Below are 19,891 nucleotides of genomic sequence, written 5' to 3' on the forward strand. Positions count from 1 at the left end.
TGAATTTCAACCACAAAGACCAGGAAGGTTTTCCAATGCCTCGCAAAGAAGGGCACCTATTGGTAGATGGATTAAAAAATAAAAAAGCTGACATTGAATATCCCTTTGAGCATGGTGAAGTTATTAATAACACTTTGGATGGTGTATCAATACACCCAGTCACTACAACGACCTAACTCAGTTGCCGGAGAGGACGGAAACCACTTAGGGATTTCATCATGTGGCCAATGGTGACTTTAAAACAGTTGCAGAGATGAATGGCTGTGATCGGAGAAACTGAGAATGGACCAACAACATTGTAGTTAATCCACAATACTAGCCTAGTTGACAGAGTAAAAAGAAGGAAGCCTGTACAAAATTGAGTGTGTTGGAGTATGTGAGTATGTGCGTGTGTGTTTGTCCAGCATCTGTTGTGCGGGGATGGGGATGTTGGGGGGGAGGGGGTGGGGGGTATGGGATGGACCACGGGAATTATTTGCTAGGATAATAATTGCTTGTCAATGAATTAAATGTAATACAATGGCAAACCGGGTTATATGTTAAAATCCTACACATGAACTGCCAACATTATTACGCATATTAATTGATAATGATGGAAAATAGGATATGCATAATTTTTTTAAATAGTTATATAGAGAGAGAGAGAGGTGACAGCATTGGAAATGCTTTTGGCGGTTAATCTGCTTCTGTTTTTGTGGGTGGCACTGTGTGCTGTTTTCGATGGATGGGTCTTGGCCTCTCGGGGCCTTAGGGATCCGGAGGGACGTGGGTGGGATGCTGATCACTGGGATGACGGCTCAACTTGGGATGGGGAGGGGCTTTAGCGGGGGAATTAGTGGAGAACAATTGAAGGGTTACTCCGTAGCAATGCAAATATCACGGTACAGCTACAGTGGGGAGAACAAGTATTTGATACACTGCCGATTTTGCAGGTTTTCCTACTTACAAAGCATGTAGAGGTCTGTAATTTTTATCCTAGGTACACTTCAACTGTGAGAGACGGAATCTAAAACAAAAATCCAGAAAATCACATTGTATGATTTTTAAGTAATTAATTTGCATTTTATTGCATGACATAAGTATTTGATCACCTACCAACCAGTAAGAATTCCGGCTCTCACAGACCTGTTAGTTTTTATTTAAGAAGCCCTCCTGTTCTCCACTCATTACCTGTAGTAACTGCACCTGTTTGACCTCGTTACCTGTATAAAAGACACCTGTCCACACACTCAATCAAACAGACTCCAACCTCTCCACAATGGCCAAGACCAGAGAGCTGTGTAAGGACATCAAGGCTAAAATTGTAGACCTGCACAAGGCTGGGATGGGCTACAGGACAATAGGCAAGCAGCTTGGTGAGAAGGCAACAACTGTTGGCGCAATTATTAGAAAATGGAAGAAGTTCAAGATGACGGTCAATCACCCTCGATCTGGGGCTCCATGCAAGATCTCACCTCGTGGGGCATCAATGATCATGAGGAAGGTGAGGGATCAGCCCAGAACTACACGGCAGGACCTGGTCAATGACCTGAAGAGAGCTGGGACCACAGTCTCAAAGAAAACCATTAGTAACACACTACGCCGTCATGGATTAAAATCCTGCAGCGCACGCAAGGTTCCCCTGCTCAAGCCAGCGCATGTCCAGGCCCGTCTGAAGTTTGCCAATGACCATCTGGATGATCCAGAGGAGGAATGGGAGAAGGTCATGTGGTCTGATGAGACAAAAGTAGAGCTTTTTGGTCTAAACTCCACTCGCCGTGTTTGGAGGAAGAAGAAGGATGAGTACAACCCCGAGAACACCATCTCAACCGTGAAGCATGGAGGTGGAAACATCATTCTTTGGGGATGCTTTTCTGCAAAGGGGACAGGATGACTGCACCGTATTGAGGGGAGGATGGATGGGGCCATGTATCGCGAGATCTTGGCCAACAACCTCCTTCCCTCAGTAAGAGCATTGAAGATAGGTCGTGGCTGGGTCTTCCAGCATGACAACGACCCGAAACACACAGCCAGGGCAACTAAGGAGTGGCTCCGTAAGAAGCATCTCAAGGTCCTGGAGTGGCCTAGCCAGTCTCCAGACCTGAACCCAATAGAAAATCTTTGGAGGGAGCTGAAAGTCCGTATTGCCCAGCGACAGCCCCGAAACCTGAAGGATCTGGAGAAGGTCTGTATGGAGGAGTGGGCCAAAATCCCTGCTGCAGTGTGTGCAAACCTGGTCAAGACCTACAGGAAACGTATGATCTCTGTAATTGCAAACAAAGGTTTCTGTACCAAATATAAAATTCTGCTTTTCTGATGTATCAAATACTTATGTCATGCAATAAAATGCAAATTAATTACTTAAAATCATACAATGTGATTTTCTGGATTTTTGTTTTAGATTCCGTCTCTCACAGTTGAAGTGTACCTATGATAAAAATTACAGACCTCTACATGCTTTGTAAGTAGGAAAACCTGCAAAATTGGCAGTGTATCAAATACTTGTTCTCCCCACTGTATATGGACAATCAATCATTACGGTATTTTTTATTGGTAAATTTACAAACATATATAATGATAAATAGACTTGAAACTTGTATCTCATTATGGTGTATGGTGAAATAAGTATAGCCAGTTATAATTGTAATGGCTTAGCTGATAATAACAAAAGAATAACAATATTTACATGGCTCAAAGAGAAGGAATATAATATCTATTGTATACAGGAAACTCATTCAACAATTCGAGATGAAGTTGCGTGGAAAAAATAATGGGGGGGGGGGGAATATACTTCTCCCATGGGCAAAGAAATTCAAAAGGGGTGATGATATTAATTAATAGTAATTTCGATCCGAATGTGCAAATTGTCCAAATAGATACGCAAGGTAGATGGATTATTTTTAATATGTTATTGGACCATAAACAGATATGGCTCATTAACCTTTACGGACCAAATAATGATGATCCACAATTCTTTGACAATATATATAATAAATTATCAACCCTGCTAGCAATTCAAGACAATATTATTATGGTGGGGGATTATAATACTGTTTTAAATAGCTCAATGGACCGTAAAGGAAATCACACCACAAACGATCACCCACATGCTCTTAAGGAAATGGTGAATGTCATGGATACATTTGAACTAGTAGATACAGTGGGGGAAAAAAGTATTTAGTCAGCCACCAATTGTGCAAGTTCTCCCACTTAAAAAGATGAGAGAGGCCTGTAATTTTCACCATAGGTACACGTCAACTATGACAGACAAATTGAGATTTTTTTTCTCCAGAAAATCACATTGTAGGATTTTTAATGAATTTTTTTGCTAATTATGGTGGAAAATAAGTATTTGGTCACCTACAAACAAGCAAGATTTCTGGCTCTCACAGACCTGTAACTTCTTCTTTAAGAGGCTCCTCTGTCCTCCACTCGTTACCTTTATTAATGGCACCTGTTTGAACTTGTTATCAGTATAAAATACTGAGGCCATGCAATTCAGGACTCATCTCGAAAACAAAAGCAATTTAGGTCAAAAGAGTTTATACTAACAAAGGAAATAGAAAGTCTAACAGAACAGATAGATGGCGGTAAAAACAGTAACATAGAGGCTCAGAATAAATTAGAGGAAAAACAAAAAGAAATGGAGAAACTTATTCAAGAAAGATCAAGTGTAATATATTATAAAAAATTAAGCAAACTGGATGGAATATGGGGAAAAATGCACAAAATTATTTTTTAATCTTCAACATAGGAATGCTACCAAAAAGAACTTAATGAAACTGGTTACAATTGACGGAGTCACCCATGATTCACCAAATTATATTTTGAAGGAGGAAACAAAGTACTTTAAGCATATGTTTTCTTTTCAGTCGCCTCCATCTCCTCTAACTGAAGCTAATTGTAGAGATTTTTTTTCTATTGATAATGTCAAATTAACAGCCATACAGAAAGACTCATGTGAAGGTGAAATTACAGAGGATGAACTTCTGGATGCAATTAAATACTTTAAGTCTGGGAAAACTCCAGAGTTGGATGGCATACCAGTCGAGGTATACCAAACCTTTTTTGATATACTAAGAGGACCGTTATTAGCATGTTTTAACCACTCCTATGTAAATGGTAGATTATCTGACACTCAAGAAGAAGGTCTGATCTCATTATTACTGAAACAGGATACAAGTGGAAAATATAAAGATCCAGTCCATTTACAAAATTGGAGGCCCCTTACACTTCAGTGTTGTGATGCAAAAATTCTAGCAAAATATATAGCGCATAGAATTAAAAAGGTATTGTCGGATATTATTCATTCTAATCAGACAGGTTTTTTACATGGAAGATACATTGGAGATAATATAAGGCAAGTATTGGAAACAATAGAACACTATGGAAAATATGGGAAACCAGGCCTGCTATTCATAGCAGACTTCGAAAAGGCATTTGATAAAGTTCGACTGGGGTTTATATATAAATGCCTGGAGCATTTCAATTTTGGAGAATCTCTTATAAAATGGGTCAAAATCATGTATAGTAACCCTAGGTGTAAAATAGTAAATAATGGCTATTTCTCAGAAAGTTTTAAACTGTCAAGAGGAGTGAAACAAGGTTGTCTACTATCGGCATATCTATTTATTGTGGCCATCGAGATGTTAGCTATTAAAATCAGATCCAATATTAATATCAGAGGATTAGAAATCCAGGGTTTAAAAACAAAGGTGTCATTGTACGCTGATGATTCATGTTTTCTTTTAAATCCACAACTAGAATCCCTCCACAGCCTCATAGAGGATCTAGATACATTTTCTAACCTCTCTGGATTACAACCAAATTATGACAAATGTACTATTTTACGTATTGGATCACTAAAAAATAAAAAAATTACATTACCATGTAGTTTACCAATACAATGGTCTGATGGTGATGTGGATATACTCGGAATACATATCCCAAAGGAAATAAATGATCTCACTTCAATAAATTTTTATAGAAAGTTAGCAAAAATAGATAAGATCTTGCTACCATGGAAAGGTAAATACCTGTCAATTTGTTGAAAAATCACCCTGATTAACTCTTTAGTATTATCCCAGTTTACCTATTTGCTTATGGTCTTGCCTACGCCTAGCGAACAGTTTTTTAAATTATATGAGAAAAAAATATTCAATTTTATTTGGAACGGCAAGCCAGACAAAATTAAAAGGGCATATTTATATAATGAATATGAATTCGGAGGACAGAAATTATTAAATATTAAAGCATTAGACATATCACTAAAAGCTTCAGTCATACAAAAGTTATACATAAATCCGAACAGGTGCTCAAGTAAATTAGTAAGATTGTCTCACCCAATGTTCAAGAAAGGCCTTTTTCCCTTTATTCAGATTACAACAACTCATTTTCAGTTATTTGAAAAGGAAATCATCTCCCAAAAAAACAGTTGCAGAGATGAATGGCTGTGATCGGAGAAACTGAGAATGGACCAACAACATTGTAGTTAATCCACAATACTAGCCTAGTTGACAGAGTAAAAAGAAGGAAGCCTGTACAAAATTAAATAAAGATGAATTCACCTTTCAGCAGGATAATAACCTAATGTTCCTGAGTGGCCGAGTTACAGTTTTGACTGAAATCTGCTTGAAAATCTGTGGCAAGACATGAAAATGGTTGTCTAGCAGTTTGACAGAGCTTGAAGAATTTTGAAAATAATTATGGGCAAATGTTGCACAATCCAGGTGTAAAAAGCTCACAACTGTAATTGCTTCCGAAGGTGCTTCTACAAAGTATTGACTGTGAATACTTTTGTAAATGAGATTTCTTTTTCAATTAATTTGCAAAACATTCTAAAAACATGTTTTCACTTTGTCATTATTGGTTATTGTGTGTAGATGGGTGTGAAAAATATATATTTAATCAATTTTGAATTCAGGCTGTAACACAACAAAATGAGGAATAAGTCCAGGGGTATGAATACTTTCTGAAGGCACTGTATCTAAAAGTGGAAATGCACTCTGTGCTACTGTCACAGGAACGCCATACCTTGTAGGGCTGAGAATTGCCAGGGATGTAACGGTATGATATTATCACGATACCTAGGTACTAATACGATATGTATTGCAATTCAATACTGTGATTTTATTGTGATTTTATGTTACAACCAATTGCTCACCATATGTCTGCTGGAGAGATAAGAGAGAGCATGAGAAAACGAGTTTTGATCAGTCAGTGAAATAAGTGCTGAAAACATGTTGGCTCACTATTTAAAAAGAAGAGCTATAGGATGAAAAATACCGGAGTTTTGGCACACGTACACCCAACTAGCGCTAGCTACTGCTACCTACAGTACAAATCGATTTGAGCCAAATATCGATATATCGTTCAAAAATAATATTGCGATTTGTAACTATCGATTCAATAGAAAAACAAGAAATGCAGCTAGTTTGCTGTCATTCCAGCTTCAGTTTAAAGTCATTGTGTTAGCTGTGTAGTTGGCTATCTCTTCTGAACAGTGGCCTGGCGAGAGAGCAAATGTTCTATGCCAGGCGAAATCGCGCATCATTAGCTCATGTAATGGGGGTATCCCAAAAAAAGTAACTAGAAAACAGCTTAAACAAACACAAATGCAGCTATTTTGCTGTTATTCTGGCTGCACTGTTTGATGTGACTGTGTTAGCCAAAGTTGACTAGCTAGCAAGCAAGGGATAAGAACGTTGCCAGCCTTCATGGCAACGGAACATTTAGAACAAACGACTGTGTCCCATCCATAGATTTAGAACTAAAAGTCTTAACGACTGGGTCGCGTCTCTGGAAACCGAACCGATAGAACGAACGACCTGCCGGCTTGGGTAGTAACCCTAGATTTGTGTCTGAACTTTATCTCGTGGAAGGATGAAATAGTATGAATAAATTCATAAAAATTACGTTTTTAATGAAAATATGTCAATCATTATTTGAATATGTTGGTAACCCGTTGTATAAAAGTGATAATGCCCTCTAAGCCGGTGTTTGGAGGATATATTGGCACGGTTTGCCAGCACTCGACTTCGTCTCGGGCCTAACAACACCCGTGCCAATATACAGTTGAAGTCGGAAGTTTACATACACTTAGGTTGGAGTCACTAAAACTCGTTTTTCAACCACTCCACAAATTTCTTGTTAACAAACTATAGTTTTGGCAAGTTGGTTAGGACATCTACTTTGTGCATGACACAAGTCATTTTTCCAACAATTGTTTACAGACCGATTATTTCACTTATAATTCACTGTATCATAATTCCAGTGGGTCAGAAGTTTACATACACTAAGTTGACTGTGCCTTTTAAACAGCTTGGAAAATTCCAGAAAATTATGTTATGGCTTTAGAAGCTTCTGATAAGCTAATTGACATCATTTAACTCAATTGGAGGTGTACCTGTGGCTGTATTTCAAGGCCTACCTTCATACTCAGTGCCTCTTTGCTTGACATCATGGGAAAATCAAAAGAAATCAGCCAAGATCTCAGAAAGAAAATTGTAGACCTCCACAAGTCTGGTTCATCCTTGGGAGCAATTTCCAAATGCCTGAAGGTACCACGTTCATCTGTACAAACAATAGTACGCAAGTACACTGCTCAAAAAAATTAAGGGAACAGTTAAACAACACAATGTAACTCCAAGTCAATCACACTTCTGTGAAGTCAAACTGTCCACTTAGGAAGCAACACTGAATGACAATAAATGTCACATGCTGTTGTGCAAATGGAATAGACAACAGGTGGAAATTATAGGCAATTAGCAAGACACCCCCAATAAAGGAGTGGTTCTGCATGTGGTGACCACAGACCACTTCTCAGTTTTTTTTTTTCAAATCAAATCAAATTTTATTGGTCACATGCGCCGAATACAACAGGTGCAGACATTACAGTGAAATGCTTACTTACAGCCCTTAACCAACAGTGCATTTATTTTAAACAAAAAAAGTAAGAATAAGACAACAACAAAAAAAGTGTTGAGGAAAAAAAGAGCAGAAGTAAAATAAAGTGACAGTAGGGAGGCTATATATACAGGGGGGTACCGTTGCAGAGTCAATGTGCGGCGGCACCGGCTAGTTGAGGTAGTTGAGGTAATATGTACATGTGGGTAGAGTTAAAGTGACTATGCATAAATACTTAACAGAGTAGCAGCAGCGTAAAAAGGATGGGGTGGGGGGGCAGTGCAAATAGTCCGGGTAGCCATGATTAGCTGTTCAGGAGTCTTATGGCTTGGGGGTAGAAGCTGTTGAGAAGTCTTTTGGACGTAGACTTGGCACTCCGGTACCGCTTGCCGTGCGGTAGCAGAGAGAACAGTCTATGACTAGGGTGGCTGGAGTCTTTGACAATTTTGAGGGCCTTCCTCTGACACCGCCTGGTATAGAGGTCCTGGATGGCAGGAAGCTTTGCCCCAGTGATGTACTGGGCCGTACGCACTACCCTCTGTAGTGCCTTGCGGTCGGAGGCCAAGCAGTTGCCATACCAGGCGGTGATGCAACCAGTCAGGATGCTCTCGATGTTGCAGCTGTAGAATTTTTTGAGGATCTGAGGACCCATGCCAAATCTTTTTAGTCACCTGAGGGGGAATAGGCTTTGTCGTGCCCTCTTCACGACTGTCTTGGTGTGTTTGGACCATGATAGTTCGTTGGTGATGTGGACCCAAAGAACTAGAAGCTCTCAACCTGTTCCACTACAGCCCCGTCGATGAGAATGGGGGCGTGCTCAGTCCTCTTTTTTTTCCTGTAGTCCACAATCATCTCCTTTGTCTTGGTCACGTTGAGGGAGAGGTTGTTGTCCTGGCACCACACGGCCAGATCTCTGACCTCCTCCCTATAGGCTGTCTCATCGTTGTCGGTGATCAGGCCTACCACTGTTGTGTCGTCGGCAAACTTAATGATGGTGTTGGAGTCGTGCCTGGCCATGCAGTCATGGGTGAACAGAGAGTACAGGAGGGGACTGAGCACGCACCCCTGAGGGGCCCCCGTGTTGAGGATCAGTGTGGCAGATGTGTTGTTACCTACCCTTACCACCTGGGGGCGGCCCGTCAGGAAGTCCAGGATCCAGTTGCAGAGGGAGGTGTTTAGTCCCAGGATCCTTAGCTTAGTGATGAGCTTAGAGGGCACTATGGTGTTGAATGCTGAGCTGTAGTCAATTAATAGCATTCTCACGTAGGTGTTCCTCTTGTCCAGGTGGGAAAGGGCAGTGTGGAGTGCGATAGAGATTGCATCATCTGTGGATCTGTTGGGGCGGTATGCAAATTGGAGTGGGTCTAGGGTTTCTGGGATAATGCTGTTGATGTGAGCCATGACCAGCCTTTCAAAGCACTTCATGGCTACAGACGTCAGTGCTACGGGTCGGTAGTCATTTAGGCAGGTTATCTTAGAGTCCTTGGGCACAGGGACTATGGTGGTCTGCTTGAAACATGTTGGTATTACAGACTCAGTCAGGGACATGTTGAAAATGTCAGTGAAGACACTTGCCAGTTGGTCAGCACATGCTCGGAGTACACGTCCTGGTAATCCGTCTGGCCCTGCGGCCTTGTGAATGTTGACCTGCTTAAGTCTTACTCACATCGGCTACGGAGAGCGTGATCACATAGTCATCCGGAACAGCTGGTGCTCTCATGCATGCTTCAGTGTTGCTTGCCTCGAAGTGAGCATAGAAGTGGTTTAGCTCGTCTGGTAGGCTTGTGTCACTGGGCAGCTCGCGGCTGTGCTTCCCTTTGTAGTCTGTAATAGTTTTCAAGCCCTGCCACATCCGACGAGCGTCAGAGCCAGTGTAGTATGATTGAATCTTAGACCTGTATTGACTCTTTGCCTGTTTGATGGTTCGTCGGAGGTCATAGCGGGATTTCTTATAAGCGTCCGGGTTAGAGTCCCGTTCCTTGAAAGCGGCAGCTCTACCCTTTAGCTCAGTGCGGATGTTTCCTGTAATCCATGGCTTCTGGTTGGGGTATGTACGTACGGTCACTGTGGGGAAGTTCCTATGCTTCCTGGCTGATGTTTTGGTCACTTTTGAATGCTGGCGGTGCTTTCACTCTAGTGGTAGCATGAGACGGAGTCTACATCCCACACAAGTGGCTCAGGTAGTGCAGCTCATCCAGGATGGCACATCAATGCGAGCTGTGGCAAGAAGGTTTGTTGTGTCTGTCAGCGTAGTGTCCAGAGCATGGAGGCGCTACCAGGAGACAGGCCAGTACATCAGGAGACGTGGAGGAGGCCGTAGGAGGGCAACAACCCAGCAGCAGGACCGCTACCTCCGCCTTTGTGCAAGGAGGAGCAGGAGAAGCACTGCCAGAGCCCTGCAAAATGACCTCCAGCAGGCCACAAATGTGCATGTGTCTGCTCAAACGGTCAGAAACAGACTCCATGAGGGTGGTATGAGGGCCCGACGTCCACAGGTGGGGGTTGTGCTTACAGCCCAACACCGTGCAGGACGTTTGGCATTTGCCAGAGAACACCAAGATTGGCAAATTCGCCACTGGCGCCCTGTGCTCTTCACAGATGAAAGCAGGTTCACACTAAGCACATGTGACAGACGTGACAGAGTCTGGAGACGCCGTGGAGAAGGTTCTGCTGCCTGCAACATCCTCCAGCATGACCGGTTTGGCGGTGGGTCAGTCATGGTGTGGGGTGGCATTTCTTTAGGGGGCCGCACAGCCCTCCATGTGCTCGCCAGAGGTAGCCTGACTGCCATTAGGTACCGAGATGAGATGCTCAGACCCCTTGTGAGACCATATACTGGTGCGGTTGGCCCTGGGTTCCTCCTAATGCAAGACAATGCTAGACCTCATGTGGCTGGAGTGTGTCAGCAGTTCCTGCAAGAGGAAGGCATTGATGCTATGGACTGGCCCGCCCATTCCCCAGACCTGAATCCAATTGAGCACATCTGGGACATCATGTCTCGCTCCATCCAGCAACGCCACGTTGCACCACAGACTGTCCAGGAGTTGGCGGATGCTTTAGTCCAGGTCCGCCACCTCATCAGGAGCATGCCCAGGCGTTGTAGGGAGGTCATACAGGCACGTGGAGGCCACACACACTACATCAAAGTTGGATCAGCCTGTAGTGTGGTTTTCCACTTTAATTTTGAGTGTGACTCCAAATCCAGACCTCCATGGGTTGATACATTTGATTTCCATTGATTAATTTTTGTTTGATTTTGTTGTCAGCACATTCAACTATGTAAAGAAAAAAGTATTTAATAAGATTATTTCATTCATTCAGATCTAGGATGTGTTATTTTAGTGTTCCCTTTATTTTTATGAGCAGTGTATAAACACCATGGGACCATGCAGCCGTCATACCACTCAGGAAGGAGACGCGCTCTGTCCCCTAGAGATGAACGTACTTTGGTGCGAAAAGTGCAAATCAATCCCAGAACAACAGCCAAGGACCTTGTGAAGATGCTGGAGGAAACAGGTACAAAAGTATCTATATCCACTGTAAAACAAGTCCTATATCGGCATAACCTGAAAGTCCGCTCAGCAAGGAAGAAGCCACTGCTCCAAAACCGCCATAAAAAAGCCAGACTACGGTTTGCAACTGCACATGGGGACAAAGATCGTACATTTTGGAGAAATGTCCTCTGGTCTGATGAAACAATAATATAACTGTTTGGCCATAATGACCATTGTTATGTTTGGAGGAAAAGGGGGGACGCTTGCAAGCTGAAGAACACCATCCCAACCGTGAAGCATGGGGATGTCAGCATCATGCTGTGGGGGTGCTTTGCTGCAGGAAGGACTGGTGCACTTCACAAAATAGATGGCATCATGAGGAAGGAAAATTATGTGGATATATTGAAGCAACATCTCAAGACATCAGTCAGGAAGTTAAAGCTTGGTCGCAAATGGATCTTCCAAATGGACAATGACCCCAAGCATACTTCCAAAGTTGTGGCAAAATGGCTTAAGGACAACAAAGTCAAGGTATTGGAGTGGCCATCACAAAGCCCTGACCTCAATCCTATAGAAAATGTGTGGGTAGAACTGAAAAAGCGTGTGCGAGCAAGGAGGCCTACAAACCTGACTCAGTTACACCAGCTCTGTCAGGAGGATTGGGCCAAAATTCACCCAAATTATTGTAGGAAGTTTGTGGAAGGCTACCCGAAACGTTTGACCCAAGTTAAACAATTTAAAGGCAATGCTACAAAACACTAATTGAGTGTTTGTAAACTTCTGACCAACTGGGAATGTGATGAAAGAAATAAAAGCTGAAATAAATCATTCTCTCTACGATTATTCTGACATTGCACATTCTTAAAATAAAGTGGTGATCATAACTGACCTAAGACAGGGAATCTTTACTAGGATTAAATGTCAGGAATTGTGAAAAACTGAGTTTAAATGTATTTGGCTAAGGTGTATGTAAACTTCCGACTTCAACTGTATATATTTATTAATAAACATTTCTTGGAGTATTTCAGATGCTTGTGCTTTTCTTGTAATAAAGAGTTTAGGATAACTAACATTAAAATATTAACTTGAAAAAAGTATGCAAAATCATGTCAGAACTTGGAGCATACTGATTCCTCTATCAGCCCTTCTTTGAGGGTAAGGGGAGCATTTAGTTAATACCGCAGATGGTTAATACAGTACCCTCCCATATGTTAGCTTCAGTCCAGTGGTTTTCTCCACAGTCTCAGTATTCGGTTGGCTTCCCTTGTTACCAGGGAGGGAATACTTCTGAGACCTCTCATATGGCAGCAGCAGCAGTCTGGCACGGCAACAGTAACCATGTCACACTAATTGTTAACCACCGATTTATGGCCCACACTTGATGAATTATACAGTAACACCTGTGTTGTTGTTTATGCCATGGTGTGTCAGGATTCCAACCAATACAAATGGCCTTTGCCGGTAAACAAAGGAAAGGGATATTTGTCTGTGTGATTCACAAAACCTTCTTAAGAAGAAATGCCTTGACTGCCATTTTTTCCTTAACTATAGACTTATGAAGAAAGTTAAGCAAAGTTGCTATTCCTCAAAAACATTATTGGAAATGTTATTGCGCTATTTCTTATGTTTCTCCTTAAGCAAAAAGATAAGAAGAAATGTGATTCTTGAAAATGACATTTTTGGATTTGTTCTTAATTCCAAGATAGTTAAACCCTTGTCTTAAACCCTTGTCTTAAACAATTTAGCTAGATAGCTAGCTAAATTGGTTGCCTAGCAACAAACATCTTAAGGAAAATTCTTAAGAAGATATTTGAGAAGTTCGTAAGAAAATCATTAAATCTTAAGATATTGTTGAGGAACTGCACTGACTTATGAACCTCTTTTTTTTCTTAAGAAGCTTTTTATGTTTTTGCATAAGTGTTTTATGAATCTGGGCCCAGGTTTTTTGCCTTGGGCATTGTCAGTTTTGTACTGTGATCGATCAATGTCGATTTCTTTTTTGATAGAGCACTTGTCAAGCTGACAAGGACTGCATTCGGAAACTATTCAGACCCCTTCCCTTTTTCCACATTTTGTTACGTTACAGCCTTATTCTGAAATTGATTTAAATGAAACATTTAATCCTCAATCTAATCACAATACCCCATAATGACAAAGCGAAAACAGGTTTTTAGACATTTTTTATTTTTTCATACAAATATAAAACAGAGATACCTTGTTTACATAAGTATTCAGACACCAATCAGGCCTTTATGGTACATTTTACATTTACATTTTAGTCATTTAGCAGACGCTCTTATCCAGAGTGAGTGCATTCATTATTTTTTTTATATATATTTTTTTTCATACTGGCCCCCCGTGGGAATCGAACCCACAACCCTGGCGTTGCAAACGCCATGCTCTACCAACTGAGCTACATCCCTGCCGGCCATTCCCTCCCCTACCCTGGACGACGCTGGGCCAATTGTGCGCCGTCGCATGGGTCTCCCGGTCGCGGCCGGCTACGACAGAGCCTGGATTCGAACCAGGATCTCTAGTGGCACAGCTAGCACTGCGATGCAGTGCCTTAGACCACTGCGCCACTCGGGAGACAATGCAGTGCCTTAGACCACTGCGCCACTGGTAGTGGCCAGACGGAAGCCACTCCTCAGTAAAAGGCACGACAGCCCACTTGGAGTTTGCCCAAAAAATGCCTAAAGGACTCTGACCATGAGAAACAAGATTCTCTGGTCTGATGAAACCAAGATTGAACTCTTTGGCCTGAATGCCAAGCATCACGTCTGGAGGAAACCTGGCACCATCCCTATGGTGAAGCATGGTGGTGGCAGCATCATGCTGTGGGGATGTTTTTCAGTGGCAGGGACTGGGAGAATAGTCAGGATCAAGGAAAAGATGAACAGAGCAAAGTACAGAGAGATCCTTGATGAAAACCTGCTCCAGAGTGCTCAGGACCTCAGACTTGGGCGAAGTTTCATCTTCCAACAGAACAACGACCCTAAACACACAGCCAAGACAACACAGGAGTGACTTCGGGACAAGTCTCTGAATGTCCTTGAGTGGCCCAGCCAGAGCCCGGACTTGAACCCGATCTAACATCTCTGGAGAGACCTACAAATAGCTGTGCAGCGACGCTCCCCATCCAACCTGACAGAGCTTGAGAGGATCTGCAGAGAAGAATGGGAGAAACTCCCCAAATACAGGTGTGCCAAGCTTGTAACGTCATACCCAAGAAGACTCGATGCTGTAATCGCTGCCAAAGATGCTTCAACAAAGTACTGAGTAAAGGGTCTGAATACTTATGTAAATGTGTATATACGTTTTTTTATTTTGAATACATTTGCAAAAAATGTTGCTTGGTCATTATGGAGTATTGTGTGTAGATTGATGAGGGGGGAGAAAACAATTTAATACATTTTAGAGTACGGCTGTAACGTAACAAAATGTGGAAAAAGTCAAGGGTCTGAATACTTTCCGAGTGCACTGTATGTGATACAAGCTTGTTCGAGAGAGCAGGTATAGAGCTACTAGTATAGACTGGACTGTGACATGGTGGAGGTTTACAGAGTTCTTGACTGACCACACAGTCTTTTCCTCCTTTAGCTGTTCGTCCCAGATGAAGACAAGTCCATATTTGGTCGCAGTGTGAACAAGCAGGTGTTTGAGGGACTGACCACCGGCCTGCTGCAGACCAGCACCACCGTCCTGAGCCTTCTCCGTCCCTATGTACCTGACTGTGGCCGCGGGGACGCCCCTCGCATCATGTCACCAGACACCAAGACCAAGACCTCCCTTATAGAGCCCTTCAACACCCGTGCCCAGGACCTCATCAGGTAAGCTCTTCCTCCTCCTCTCTCTCAAACCATACACTGCTTTATTGGGGCCCTCCTGCCTTTCACAGTACCTCTCTACCTCCTCCCATGTCCCCCCTCCACTCTCTCACTGACAGGGTTGATGTGGGGAAACACTGATATTTTAACTTAGTTACTGTCAGAAATAGCCTTTTGTTGAAAAGATTGCTACAAAATGTCAGCTCCCTTGGAATAGGTCCCAGTATTTGCATTTTATTCCATCTTGCTCAGGGGCTTGTAGTGAGGGTGAGAGAGGTTGTCCTCTGGCATCTGTCCAAAAAGTTCTTTTTCACACATTCTGGATAAAAATCTTCAGCAAAGTAATAAGTCCTTTTTTACTTGGGGCAACATAAACAAAGAACACTCCTGGAAGTTTGCAACATCCCCTTGAACGTGGCCTTTGAGTAGCAGGGGCTGTGGGCTGTCTCTCTGGCGCTGTGGGGCGGTGAGGAAAGGCAGGCCCAAGCCTTCAGGAAGAGTGGAGTCTTCCCATCATCCCTCCCACAGCCAATGATTCATCTGACCAGAGCAGCTGCACAGGCCCAACACTCATACTATGTCCCAGTCGTAACCCAGGAGACAGGGGAGAGGAAAAATGGTGTCGTCAGACAAGTAATCCCTGCAAAGCAATGGACGATTTACCTAATCTGCCTCAAATTATGTATATAATGGTAGGGAGGAAATAAGGTAACTTTTGCAACACTTTTCCCATTATGGTGAACTGTAGATCACACAGAAAGAGAACATCAGCATTCCGCTTCTACGTCTTCATTTCTCATTACCAATCACTCACCAGGCTTTGTACTATACTTATCTCCTACCAGTGTAAGAAACGTACAGATGCGTGTAGCGCGTAAGTTGAGAAACACAGGGGCAAGACTGAACACTGAACAGCTTTTCAAACAGACTATGGGCCAGGCATTGTGCATAACTGTGTGTGGAAAGCTCCTTTCAGCTTAGTTGAAGCTGTGAAAGAGGATAGTCATAGCAAGTTGCCGTGGTTCAAGTGTCAGATGACCTATTGTGGAGGTTTAACCATTTTTTTATTACCTGCCTTGAGAAGAGCCCATTTTGACTGACAATCCCAACAAAAAAAGGTATGCGAGTTGAAGGAGTAAGTTAAGCGGAGCCGGAGAGGGAAAGGGATAGATGGATGCCTGTACTGTAGATCAGTGGCTGGCTTTCTGATTCCTGACTGAGCTGTCTGGTACATCTGGGAGGTCTTGTGATTGACAGCTGAGCCGCCTTGTCTGTCCCTATGGTGGGTAGGGCTAAAGTGGGCTGAGCTGTGGTGGGAGAGGCATACCTTAGCCGTGAGGCAGCCACAGGTCAGCAGACAGTCAGGGGCCTGGCTCTGGGCTGGCACAGGGGGGCACAGCCGCCCTCTAATGATGCTATTATCAGTGATTTGAGGCTGAGAGAGCAAAGGGAACATGATCATGAGACCTGCCATTGGCAAGAAAAATTGGAGATATCACAGTAATGACAGGGAGTACAGAGGGCTTAGGTGAGATCACATTTCAACTGTGCTGCCGGTGAGTTACTATCAGTGAGGGCCTTTGTTAGGATAAAACATATTTCACAGAGACAGACTTCATTCATTGTGAAAGTTTTGTCATTTGTTGTTTTCTTCATGTGGATTCACTCTTATCCTCCTTTTGTGTTTGTCCCTCCCTCAGCTATGTGGTAAACATGGGTCTGATTGACAAGCTGTATGGCTGCTTCCTGTCTGTCCAGGGCCCGGTGGACGAGAGCCCCAAGATGTCTGCCTTCCTCCAGCAGGCCACCGCTCTGCAGCACGCCATGTGTAAGCTGTGCTTCGCTGTGACCGGACGGTGAGTGGCAGCAGTCTCCCTTCCTCTATGACCCTCCTCTCCAGACATCCCTGTGATCACACACGGCTGTTCACAAGACTAATGACAGGAGTGACTCACCGTTGGATCTTTTAAGTCCGCCCTGCTGTCCCATAAAGACTTGTTGTTGGAGCTCAAACAAAGACACTGCCTCCTTTTCAATCACACTCAGTGGTTTCCTTTAGTCTGAGCGCTGGCAAGGCCATCGTTACTGTTGATCGAGATAGGCATCTACTTGACCCCAGTGCTCTGTCACTCACCATAAACCCTTGCCTCCAGCACACAAGGGGAAGCCCACCCACGTGTTACTGTGACCTGCCCCGAGAGAGGCTCAATGGCGCCGCTGACAGAGGCTAAGCATACAGACTGAGACACAATACTGACGAAGATAGCATGACCCTTAGTACAGGTATGCTGCCCTCATAGTGAAATATCATCAGCGCTCATATGGGCACATCAGGTCCCTTTTAGTTTCTGTAGTGTCATTGTTTGAATTAGAACAGAGGTATTTTAACTCTACTTAAATATTGCTGGTCTGTTGTCAAAACCTTGCATTCTAGACGGGTTGCCTGACAACGTCACGAAAATGTGTTTGCATTGATGGGGCAGAAGGCTGTGTGTTGTTATGATTCTGAACGGTCAGATTGCTAGAAACAATGACAAGAAGCTGTCATATGGGGAAGCGTAAGTGGCTTGTTTCAGCTAGTTTTATGTTGTTCTTACCCCATGTCTTGTTTTGAGGGGTTTTCACTGATGACACGTCTATGCTAATATGGCTGAAATTCACTAGCTAGCTAACCAACAACTGTAACGATGTATTTACATTTACATTTTATATTTTAGTCATTTAGCAGACGCTCTTATCCAGAGCGACTTACAGTTATTGCATACATTTTCATACATTATGGCCAAACAGTTTTGTTTCATCAGACCAGAGGACATTTCTCCAAAAAGTATGATCTTTGTCCCCATGTGCAGTTGCAAACCGTAGTCTGGCTTTTTTATGGCGGTTTTGGAGCAGTGGCTTCTTCCTTGCTGAGCGGCCTTTCAGGTTATGTCGATATCAGACTCGTTTTACTGTGGATATAGATACTTTTGTACCTGTTTCCTCCAGCATCTTCACAAGGTCATTTGCTGTTGTTCTGGGATTGATTTGCACTTTTCGCACCAAAGTATGTTCATCTCTAGGAGACAGAATGCGTCTCCTTCCTGAGCGGTATGGCGGCTGTGTGGTCCCATGGTGTTTATACTTGCGTACTATTGTTTGTACAGATGAACGTGGTAACTTCAGGCGTTTGGAAATTGCTCCCAAGGATGAACCAGACTTGTGGAGGTCTGCAAATTTTTTTCTGAGGTCTTTGCTGATTTCTTTTGATTTTCACATGATGTCAAGCAGAGGCACTGAGTTTGAAGGTAGGCCTTGAAATACATCCACAGGTACACCTCCAATTGATTCAAATGATGTCAATTAGCCTATCAGAAGCTTCTAAAGCCATGACATCATTTTCTGGAATTTTCCAAGCTGTTTAAAGTCAGTCAATTTAGTGTATGTAAACTTCTGACCCACTGGAATTGTGATACAGTGAATTATAAGTGAAATAATCTGTCTGTAAACAATTGTTGGAAAAATTACTTGTGTCATGCACAAAGTAGATGTCCTAACCGACTTGCCAAAGCTATACTGTAGTTTGTTAACAAGAAATTTGTGGAGTGGTTGAAAAACAAGTTTTAATGACTCCAACCTAAGTTTATATACAGTACCAATCAAAAGTTTGGACACACCTACTCATTCAAGGGTTTTTCTTTATTTGTACTATTTTCTACATTGTAGAATAATAGTGAAGACATCAAAACCACGAAACAACACACATGGAACAGCCAAAAAAGTGCCAAACAAATCAAAATATACTTTACATTTGAGACTCTTCAAACAGCCACCCCCTGCCTCGATGACAGCCCTGCACACCCTTGGCGCCCCCCCAACCAGCCTCACCTGGAATGCTTTTCCAACAGTGTTGAAGGAGTTCCCACATATGCTGAGCACTTGTTGGCTGCTTTTCCTTCACTCCGCCATTCGACTCATCCCAAACTATCTCAATTGGGTTGAAGTCGGGGGATTGTGGAGGCCAGGTCATCTGATGCAGCACTCCATCACTCTCCTTCTTGGTAAAATAGCCCTTACACAGCCTGGAGGTGTGTTGGGTCATTGTCCTGTTGAAAAACAAATGATAGTCCCACTAAGCCCAAACCAGATGGGATGGCGAATCGCTGCAGAATGCTGTGGTAGCCATGCTGGTTAAGTGTGCCTTGAATTCGAAATAAATCACTGACAGTGTCACAAGCAAAGCATCATAACACCTCCTCCATGCTTTACGGTGGGAAATACACATGCGGAGATCATCCGTTCACCCACACCGCATCTCACAAAGACACAGCGGTTTGAACCAACAATCTCAAATTTGGACTCATCAGACCAAAGGACAAATTTCCACCGGTCTAATGTCCATTGCTCGTGTTTCTTGGCCCAAGCAGGTCTCTTTTTATTATTGGTGTCCTTTAGTAGTGGTTTCTTTGCAGCAATTCGACCATGAAGGCCTGATTCACAAAGTCCCCTCTGAACCGTTTATGTTTATGTCTGTGACTTGAACTCTGTGAAGCATTTATTTGGGCTGCAATTTCTGAGGCTGGTAACTCTAATGAACTTATCCTCTGCAGCAGAGGTAACTCTGGGTCTTCCTTTCCTGTGGAGGTCCTCATGAGAGCCAGTTTCATCAAAGCGCTTGATGGTTTTTGCGACTGCACTTGAAACATT

At 43.0% G+C, this 19,891-nt stretch overlaps 1 pseudogene across 1 annotated transcript in view; it reads left to right on the plus strand.

Annotated features, from left to right (window-relative positions):
• LOC311137510 (S phase cyclin A-associated protein in the endoplasmic reticulum-like) overlaps nucleotides 1–19,891 on the plus strand; it is a 120,114-nt pseudogene that overhangs the window by 71,020 nt on the left and 29,203 nt on the right. Inside the window, exons 25-27 of the transcript XR_014615453.1 lie at nucleotides 14,979–15,208; nucleotides 16,906–17,061; nucleotides 17,359–17,389. The product of XR_014615453.1 is annotated as a S phase cyclin A-associated protein in the endoplasmic reticulum-like (transcript). The remainder of the gene's footprint in view (nucleotides 1–14,978; nucleotides 15,209–16,905; nucleotides 17,062–17,358; nucleotides 17,390–19,891) is intronic.

This window comes from Coregonus lavaretus (genome assembly GCF_964263955.1).
Source record: "Coregonus lavaretus genome assembly, chromosome: 11".
In the NCBI taxonomy this organism is placed as follows: domain Eukaryota; kingdom Metazoa; phylum Chordata; class Actinopteri; order Salmoniformes; family Salmonidae; genus Coregonus; species Coregonus lavaretus.